This window comes from Ochotona curzoniae, unplaced genomic scaffold (assembly GCF_017591425.1).
Source record: "Ochotona curzoniae isolate NIBS_2020 unplaced genomic scaffold, NIBS_Ocur_1.0 contig_4612, whole genome shotgun sequence".
NCBI lineage: Eukaryota > Metazoa > Chordata > Mammalia > Lagomorpha > Ochotonidae > Ochotona > Ochotona curzoniae.
In genome coordinates, this window is record NW_024466343.1 from 13,196,796 (window position 1) to 13,208,095 (window position 11,300).

The window sequence follows — 11,300 nt, forward strand, 5'->3', positions numbered from 1 at the left end:
AAACTTCAATAGATATGGCATGCTAATGTAGGATCAACAATTGCAATAAATTCAACACACTTTTGCAGGGTGTCAATAGCATATATGGATAGAGCAGGTTTATGGTGGGAGGTGGGAAACAGGTGGAAATTTGTCTACTTTCTGCTTTGTTTTGCTGTAAATCCATTACTGATTTAATAAAATCTATTACACTTTTTAAAAGAGTAAGGCTAACTCATTTAGAAACAGAGAGCTAAAGGAGGGTTCTTTGGAAATCAAGGAAAAAGGAATGGTATCTATTATAAAACCACACTCAGTCAAAGAGTTAAGATGGCTAGGGCTTAGCATGATAGCTTGCTGTTTAAATCCTTGCCTTGCGTGTACTGGGATTCCATGTGAGCGCCAGCTCACATCACAGCTGCTCCACTTCCCTTCCAGCTCCCTGCTTGTGGCCTGGAAAAACAGTGGAGGATGATCCAAGGCCTTGGTGACCTGCGTCCGTGTGGGAGACCAGAAAGAAGTTCCTGTATCCTGGCTTTGGATGGGCTCAGCTCTGTCCGTTGTGGCCACTTAGGGAGTGGACCAATGGACAGAGGATCTTTCTGTCTTTCCTTCCCTCTGTAAATCTGACTTTCCAATAGAAATAAAATAAATCTTCACAAAAGAAGATAAATATTAGGACCTTCATTATTGTTAAAATATGATGCACAAAATAAGGACAGATACATAGGATGCTTAAGTTATATATATATTACATGCCAGCCATTATCAGAAACATTCAAATAATGATGGGTAAGCTCACTTAACCTTATTTAATATTTTTCTGCTAGTCATGAAAATGCTCATTAACACATGTCAATTTGTAGAAGCTGAAACCCAAAGTTGATAGGTAACATGCTCAATCTGATAGATTCAAGAAAAGAAAGTTGTCTCCTATGAGCCAAGCAGTGTATTTATCTCTGATTAAAAAAAAATCCCTGAAGCAGTTGACAATTTCAGAAGAAAATAGCCATCTAAACTATAGCACTTAAATTTTTACAGAATTTACCTACTACATAGTGGATACACCACAAATATTTTTAAATTAGTAAATGGACGTATGCCTAAACTTCCATACTTTCAGCATGCTTAAAGTAAGCAAGAGATATGCCACAACCCACAGATAATCTCAAAGACACCAAGAGATAAAACACTCTCTAGTAAAACATTTATGAATGAAAAGAAATAATTATCAAAGTGTTTTCACAGTTAACAAATAGCATACAACCTCAAAGACTGTATTTCTCACATTTACTAAAAATTTCTATAGTGCTTTAACATACTTGTAGATTGGAAAGAAATTAGTGACTAGAAAGGATGTTTTGGATGTGAGGATGCAGTCATGACAATGTGCATTAAATGATTTGATGTACCACAGAGATTTTATATCCATCTACTTTATCTTAATTAGTATAATAGAATGTTAGCTCTGTATGGTGTTATTATTTTCATTTAACAAGGGAGGGAATGAAGATCCTGAAAGACAACTGGTATACCCAGTGATATTGCTTGAACAAAGTGGTCTGATTCCACAATGCCCTGGGTTCTTACCATGGTGCCAAGAAAATTATAATATAAAATAATATTATGTAATTATAAAATTATAATGTCAGTGCTATATACTGTCTAACATTATCAGAGAAAGAAATAAAACCTTCTTAAAGGTGTGTTTTTAATTTATTTATTTGAGAGACAGGTTTACAGAGAGAGAGGAAGAGAGAAAAGTCATCCAACTGCTTATTCATTAGCCGTATGGAAGCAACAGCCGAGACTGAGCCAGGCTAAACCATTCACCTAGAGCTTCTTCTAGGTCTCCCATGTGGCTCTCTGGCCCAAGCACCTGGGCCATCTTCTTCTGTTCTCCCATTCACATCAACAGGGAATTAAAATGGAAGGGAAGTATCTGAGACTCAAACTGGTGCCCAGATGAGATATCAGGACTGCAGGCAGCAGCATGACCTTCAGGGCCATATAGAATACTGGCACTTGCAGATGGAGAATTAGCCTGTTGAGCCATTGCATCAACCCCCATACATATATATTTTTAAATTTCTGTTAAAAATATAAAAAACAGAAAACAGAGAGACTATGATCTGCCACCAGGAACCAAACACTGCCTACAGTGAATTCTGTGCTTTTCACATAAGGTGTCTTACAGTATGAAAGTTATGAAATTTGTAAAGGGCCAAGGGGTGAAATAATGAGCAAAAAATTGCAACATGTATGAATTACCTTATCAGGTGATGACTAATCAAAGGCTGTAAGTAAAGTTAATCCATCTTTGTTACCCCACCTCCCTGTGCAAGATCTATGAAGCTGTTTAGCAAATGCCTGCTGACCAGACTGGTCCTATGGATTAACACATTTATGATGATTCCTTTGTTTTAGAATGTGTGTTAGTCACACAATGGGATAAACAGAAAGAAGCACCTATTTAAATAATGAAATATCTCTAACCAGTCACATGTAGCCTGGAAGACCTTCCCTATCATATTTGGAGACGATTAAAAGAAGCAAGTTTCACTTATCTGACATGAAAGCTGACCTAAGTAAATGGGGTTTCTGTGTCACAAATCATGTACTTAGTCACTACTGAGTGTGAGCAAGGCAGTGTCAAAAGAATGCAACGTGCTTTCACATCATGGAAACTAGAGTAATGAAGAGCAATTGTTTTGGTTAAACAGTGAATGACAATCTCCCACAGGAGAGTGCCTGCTCATTATGAAGAATAGAAAGAGCATTCATTTTCTCTTTTTATTATATCTGCTTCACCAGAAGTCAATGTCTCAGCCACTGCCTTTCCGAATGTCATACACAGATGGAAGGCTTTGCTTTTTTTGTGCAGTATAAAGGCATCTTAAAGCTAGAAGCAGAGATAAACTAAAGATAAAAATGAGCAATACTTGCCAAAGTGGGATTCCACAAACTGATGATATAGATTGCATTTTGTGATCAATTTGCAAATTGATCTTGGGATAGTTATAAGTTAAGGGTACTGAAAATTCCTGAGCATGTACATATTTCTTCATTGGTACTAGATAACTGATTACTGAATTGATTAATTAACCTAAACTTTCATGGCATAGTACCAAGTGTAAAGTTGAACATATGTACCTCTCTGTTCATTTGCTGCTGTGTAACTACTTCTTCATTAGTCTTTTGCCCCTCTCCTAGGTATTCATCATGCGCTTTCTCCTCCTATAATCTCTCAAAGAGTCCGCATCTTCTGGAAGGACTGAATTTAGCTTTAGTGTTTATTCATCCCCTCCATTTGAGGTTGCTGATGTGTAATCTGACCATTATCAGGGCCTGTGTGGCAAGGAAAGCACATCTCCATCCTCTGCCAGATCTCAGCCCTAGGTTATAGCTCCAGAACGTTCCTTTATCCAGCCAGTGCCTCTTCATGTCACTGCCATCCTTCACCAGGCCTTCATCAGCTCTCTCTGGGACTGCTACAGTAGCTCTGATCATCTGTTGCCAGTCTTGCTTTTCTCAGATTCCTTCTGCCCCAGCTGCCAAACTCAAATAGAACCTTACCAAGCACTCACTTGTTGACTTAATGCTAGCTTCCCCATTGCCCTCAGATTCACTGTCCACCTCTGCAGGGGTCCAAGCTGTAGGAAGTGATGGCCCGGAGCCGACCCCACGTGTGTGAAAGGCCATCCCAAGATGGCGTCTGGCCTAGGGCCAGGAGGTGGGTTGGTCCGCCAGTAGGCAAACAGAAAGTCACGGGGACAGGCTGAGCCCTTGCTGTGATTATGTCATTGCTACTGGCCTATCAGGTAGCACCCAGTGGACCCACGGGGAGAAGTGATTGGTGGAGAGCTGTATATAAGCGGCCAGCTTTCAACAATAAAGGGTCGTGTTGTATGTTCTGGTTGCGGTGGCAGTTCCTGTTTTTCCAGACCCCCATGAGTGTGCTTTGTTCTTTAGTGTCACTGCTGGTTGGCGACAAGCCTCTCTGCTGACTATCCCTGTCTCCCTAGTTCATCTCCTCTGTTTTCATCTCATTCATTCATTACTAGAAATCTAAGTGCCTGCATAAAACCAACACATCTTTTTCTTTTTTGTGCCCCAAGTCCTTGCCTTAACTGGTCTCCTACATCATGCTTCATTTGTATTATTTACTTATTTGTTATATTTATTATTTTTATTCAAAAGGCAGATTTACAGAGAGAAGGAGAGACAGAAAGATTTTATGTCCACTGATTCACTCCCCAAATTGCCACAATGGCCAGAACTAAACTGATGCAAAGCCAAGAGCCAGAAGCCAGGAGCTTCTTGCTGGTCTCCCATATGGGTACAGGATCCCAAGGCTTTGGGCCATCCTCTACTGCTTTCCCAGGCCATAAGCAGGGAGGTAGAGGAGAAGTGGAGCAACTGTGACATGAACTGGCCCTAATATGGGATCCCAGCCCTTGGAGGTGGAAGATTAATCAGTTGAGCCATCATGCTGGGTGCTTTCGTTACTTCTGCAATAGGAAACCCTTCCTTATCTGCCCCCTACACCTCCTTCAGACTGGTTCAGATACTCCTTACCCTCTGTTACTTGAGTCCCATCTATCGCTAAAACCATAACACTGCAACCGAGTAGTGAACTGAGAATTTCTTTCTTTCACTGTAGAAGCTGCACAGCAAAAGGAATGAGGCCATATTTTATTGACATGGTATCCAGCGCAGAAGGTAAGCTAAACAAGCATTTGTTGAATAAACTGAACTGATGTCTGCAGATGTGTGAATTAATTAGCATCTCAACCACTTCTGGGCATATAACTACTCAGAACACAATCAATTATTCCATTTCTTAAGTTCCCATGGAGAAGAAACTGGCCCCACGCTATGCCATTCTAAAGCATGACTACTCAACTGATACCGCCCAATTGGTCACAATGAATAAGAGAAGTTCCATTGCCCTCATCTGGAAAGGCTTTGAAGTATACAAAATGACCCCAGAATCCAGTCACTTGGCCTTTCACACTGACATTTAAGGCATCTGTAGGTAAGAATGGATTGCCTAATGAAGCGTCCTTTGAACTAGTGTCACAGGCAGTGAGAACAAATGTTCTACAGGTAGATTTCTCATTAATCTCAGTGAAATCTGCATTTTTTCCATCTTTACACTGTGTGCAGATACAAATTCCTGATTTTGTTAATGTAAGCACATTCTCAGACTGAAACTACTCCAAATACCAACAAACATGTGAGAGAAAAACAGATGAAATGCAGTTTGTAGGAAGTAAATTCTTGATTATGCTGGAATTAAAAGGTACACGCTTTGCTGTACTTTCAAGAATTGTAGATCAGAGGCACAACAGTGTTTTGCTCCAACGTCAAACAAAGAGCTGGCAAATTACTGTGAAAAATAAACAGATGGAAGAAAATAGAAAGGTGATACCTCTGCTTCTTAACTATACTCCTCGAGGATTGTTAAGAAGGAAGAAGTAATAATTAGAGCAATGGAGCAAGTGCTCTCTTCCAAAGCTTTATTTATAGGCTGGTGGTTTACTGCTACCTTTTGGTGAAGGACTAGTTTAACTATATCAAAGCTTTATGACCTGAGTGGGAGCCATTACATAAGGAAGCTGACCTGACTATTACCTATAAAGAAGTTGGATACTGGTATTCCAGAAATGATGATGTTTCCATTGCAAAGACATAAATAAAAAATATGCTAGGAGATCATTTTGAGTAATCAAGGTACTGGCTTTCTGTCACCTCAACGTGTAGGGACACAATGTGTAACGATTCCTTAGAAAGAAAAAAGGAAGATCTCTATCTATGAATGGGTGAGTAGATACATTACAAATCCCACTGGGGTTTGGAATATGCTACTGTTAGCATCCATGGGTCAGTTTTAAGGGCATTGGGTGGGTATGAAGATGCAAAAGAACAATCTACACATATAGAGTGCCTGGCATTTGATAACCTGTTAGGCTATTATAGATCATTATATTTCAGCAATACAAGATCATGCATGAAGGTGCAAGTTATTGGATTCAATGTGATTAATCTCTTTATAATAATACTCATAGCTGATTCTTTATCTCCTTTTTGAGGATTTATTTATTTGGAGTCAAAGTGGCTGCATTGTGCATTAACTCTCCAACTACATATGGACACCAGTGTCCCAGGTGCTTCAGTTCCTATCCAATTCCTTAATTGTGGCCTGAGAGTGTGTGGAGGATCCTGTGCCCATATGAGAAACCTGGAGGAATCTCCTGGCTCCTCTCTTTGAATAGGCTCAGCTCCAATCATTGCAGACATTTGGGGAGTGAACCAATGGATGGGGAAGCTCTCTCTATCTCTCCTTCTTTTTCTGCAAAACCTGGTTTTACAATAAAATGAATACTTTTTAAAAGAAATCTGAGTTAAGAGAGAGAGAGGTTGAGAAAGAGATCTTCAGTCCACTGGTATACTTCCAAGATAGCCAAAAATGGCCACATTTGAGCAGAAACCAGAAACCAGGAGCTGCAGAGTTTCCCATGTGTATTACAGGAGCTCAACAACTTGAGCCATCTTATGCTGCTTTCCCCAGACCTTAAGGAGGGAGCTAGACCAGAAGCAGAACAACTGGGACTTACACCCATATGAGATGCCTGCACTGCAGGCAGTGGCTTGAACCACCATGCCATACTATTGACCTTAATCCTTCAATGTTTACTATGGCCATCAGCTTCATTCAAAATATTATCCTTGTAGATTTGTGCTAGTCTTTAACTGGGCCACCCATCTAAGGAGTTCCCATTTTTCTTTGCATTATTTATTTATATTATTTATATTTATTTACATTATTTATATCATTTCTTCTTTGCATTATTGTCCATTCTTGTTCTCTTTTAAACATTATTTTAGGAACCCAAACTTCCATCTATCCTCATTGTTTTTCAAGAAACTGCTGCTTGCAGTGGGGCTAGTGTTGTAGCACAGTGGACTAACTTATTGTTTTACCACTGCAGCATCCCATATAGGAGAGCTAGCATGAGAAACAGGTAGCTCTAATTCCAACCAAGCTCCCTACTGATGTGCCAGGGGAGGCAGCAGGTGATTGCTCAAGCATTTTGGTCCCAATAACTTACATAAGACACCTGGATGGAGTTTTGGCCACTTGGCCTTAGCTTAGCCCAGACTGAACAGTTGCAGCTAATGGAAGAATAAGCCAGTGGATAGAAGAAATATTTTTCTGGGTGTCTCCTTTTCACTCTGCTACTCTGACTTTTAAATAAAATAAGTGCTGCTTCCCTATTTTAACTGCATGTTGAAGTGACTTGTGCTACTGTTAACCATACCTTTCCTTCCTAAATAAAGAAGATCCAAGTGATTATACATGAGGAATCATAAAGTTCAGCGACTTCTGCACAAGTGGATTTACAGTGACACTAAAGAGATATAAACTTCATTAGCACAAAAATCTGGGAGTGGTGAACATGGAACATGCTGGAAATTGTAGAGTCCTGGTGGGAAGACAAAAGCCAGATTTCAAACACTGAAGATTCAGTGTAAGCATTCCTGGTAAATCACTTATCAGGGTCATAGGCAGTGAAGGACCTGACTCCTCAAGATTCCAAAAATTTGGTCAGGTTGCCTGTCATTAATCTACGTAATTTTTATCTAGTCACATAATTTTACATTTATAATCCCATATTATTTTCTTAGGCACAGGTCGTGCCTAAGGTCGTGGCACAGCAAATTAAGCCACCTCCTTGTGATGCTGACATCCCATGTTCAAGTACCCATTCAAGTCCTGGCTGCTTCATTTCCAATCCAACATCCTGCTAATATGCCTGGGATGACATCAGAAGATGGCCCCAAGTACTTGGGTCCCCACCACTCATATGAGAGATGCAAATGGAGTTCCTGGCTTCTGTCTTCAGCCTTGCCTACCCATCACTGTTGTGGCCATTTGGAGCTCCTTCCTCCTCATCTCTCTTTGTCACACTCATCTTCTAAAATAAAGACTTTTTCAAAGCAAGACCTACCAAGTTACATAAGCTTCAGTGTACTGATCCAGAGCAAAAATCTGTGCATCCTGCTCATCTTAATGTCCTCCAGGGTGTGGCCCATATCCAGCCACATTCCTTGTGACTGTGCTTTCTAGCACTCCTTCTGTGCTGTCCAGTTTAGCAATCTTCAACCATCCTTCCTCCCATGCAATGCCTTTCTGTGCATTTGAATCAGCTGAAGACCCACCTTCAGATCCTGCTAAAAATTTCACTTTCCCCATGAGATCCAACTCAGAGTTGCCTTACTTTGTCCATTTCCCATGCTTCTGATAATAACTGTATAGATATTTGTGTGCTGGAACCGAACTGGATTGTGCTGGTGTTGTTTATATTATTATCTGTCTTTCCTTAGTCTCTCTTTTCTGTGAACTAACAAGGTCAGGACTCTTCAAGTTTACACCTGCACAACCTTTCTCACAGCTTTGAACAACACGTCTGCTCACTCCATTATTGCTCATTGAAATGTGAGGATTTTGGTTTCTGAAAATACTTCCTGATTTTCAAGATTTAGCATATGCCTTAGACACAATTGTTTCCATTTCTCATTGTTTCTCCTTTGGAACATGGAAGACCATTACAGAGAAACATATGTGGCAGCCTCGTCCTTCCTGAAAAGAGCTACTTAATGTCCTGTTTTTTTTAAAAATATATATATCCCATAGGGGCCAGCACTGTGGTACAGCAAGTGAAGCCAGTACTTGTGACATGAGCATCCCTTATTAGAGCACCGATTTGGGTCCCATTTGCTCACTTTCTGCTAATATGACTGAGAAGGCAGTGAAAGACATATCAGTTCTTGGGTCTCTGCCACCTATGTGCGAAAATCAGATAAAGTTCTCAGCTCCTGGTTTTGCCTGGCTGAGCCCAGGGTGTTGAGACCATTTGGGATCTGGGGAATTGACCTATAGATGGAAACTTTCTCTTTCTCTTTCTCTCTCTCTCTTTTCCTTCCTCCCTCCATCTTCCTTTCTCCCTGTCTTTCTCTGTCCTTGTCTTAAATGCATAAATAAATCTTTAAAAACAAAACAGATAATTTTTCTTCCACTAACAATCCCAATCAATTACTATGACCCATTAGCTATCCTTCAAGGTTTTGTTGGGACTATTGTTGCTTTATAACCTTCCCCGACCCTGGAAATCGATATCATCTTCATAACTTTCACTGAGCAGGCCTTGCTGGAAGGTACACAGAGATAGGTACAGGCAGGAACTCTAAGGTGTAGACGGATACAGCAAAACAGCTTCTCCAAAATTTCCAATGAAGGCCAGATGTCAATAAACAGCAGACCCAACCAAGACTCAGCTGTTAGCATTCTTCTACACAAAATGTGAAACACAAGTAACAAGTTTTGCAAATTGTGGTCAGTGGTCTTGATTTCTACGTTAATTCAAGGTATACCACTTGGGGTGAACTGGGGTAACTAACTAATCATTCTTATAATGTGTATTCAGAGAGGAGAAAGTTCTTGCAGCAACTTGAAGACACATATCCATGTGGCAGGGCTTTTCTGATTCTGCTTTGTTGCATTGTGAGGATACTGACTATCTTGAAATATTTACTCTTGGAGGTTAACAAGTATTTGTGATAGTGTATTTCTTTGTTGAACTCAGGCTACCAGTACACCGGGTGTTCTTTCTCCGCTTGCCTACCTCAGGTATCTTCCTTACTGGTGCAGAGAGTCGCTCAGGCAGGCAAGGAAGTAACCAGAATCCACAGGCAGAAAGAAAAAAAGAATTCCATTTTGGGCTCGACCTCTGCCTGGCCCAGGAAGACTGAGTTTGCTATCAGTGTCTGAACAAGCTCCCAGGGGTTAGTGAGCTCTCTTGTTCGAGGCTCTCCTTTGTCACAGGGTAAAGAATTTATTAGTGAGAAATTTCAATTTCAGACGTTAAAATTGTAGCTCTCAGCCTCAAGCTTTCTCTATACCAGGTATCATAATGCATTTCCTATTACTGTTTTAACATGTTTTTCCACCTCATGGTCTTTGCCATGTTTATTTGTAAATTTTTTCTCTTTTAAAACAAAGAAATGATTGCTTTGTTTGGGCCATTTTACTCCATCCACCAAAAGATCTATCATGGGCTTGTAAACATTAACAGAGTTAGTGGAAAATTCTAGCTGTCAGAGTGTTAGGAACATATCCCAGTCAGTCTGCCCAGACACACCTGATTTCAACTGTCCTTCAACCTAAGGATCCACTTGAACCACAGAGTGGACCTCCCACTGATAAGAACACTCTTAATATCACATCTGCGAGACTCACACAGTATCACTATCTTTTCTTACATCTCTGTAGCAAGAAGTCCAAATTCCAACGTTTGATAGTGTTGATTCCCTTTAATGCTGGAGAGGGGGGCTTAATTATTGCTTTTTAGCAGAAGCAAACATATCTGTTAGAGCATCTGAGCTTTTGGAGTTAGACTGACTCCGAATGTGGCACTGCTATTTAAACAAGAATATTTAGCCAATTTACTTATCCTGGTGTTACTTAATCTCCTTTCTAATAATGTGGTATGATATCACCCATAAGCTTTTCCTAGAGATTTACTATGCTGTTATGATTTTATTATTTCTAGAACATGATACCAAAATAACTGGTCCATTTCATTTTTTGAAAACCACTGCCAAATGTTGGAACAATAAGGGGAGAAGAAAACATCTGAAGCTTTCTGAAAAATTTATTAATTGCACAGCTGAGTAAACACGTGTTTTTAAAGAATGGAAGGAGCTGGCTGTTTGGTGGCCTAGATGAGAAGCAAAAATCCTAGTGGATGTCATCACTGCCCATCATCTCATTTGTATCAGAGTCTAGTCACTTGGCACTTGTAACCCTGGGACAATGATGTTTTTCTAAAGCTCTGTCCATCCCTTAACAGGTAAGACTGCCTACTTATATCACTAGAGAAGTAAGAACATTGCAGTAACATCTGAATCTTGCTATCACCTTGAAAAACGGGAAAAAATGAGTTTGTTGTAAAACCCTTTTTCTCTCCTGATAATTTTTAGTGAGATTAAAATTCATGTGGCCTTGATTAACCATCTTAAAATGTACAATTCAGTGCCACTTAATATGTTCAAAATGTTTTTTACTTACTGCTACAATATTATCACATTTCCAAAGGAAATCCCATACCCATATAGGCATCATTCCACAGTCCCTCTTTTCTAAGTCCCTAGAAATAATGTCTTTTCTGTCCCACTTGGATGGTAGTTGTGACTGAGTTCTTGCACATTCAGGGCCCTTCAAACTGAAACATGTGTCTTTCATTCAAGCTGAATAA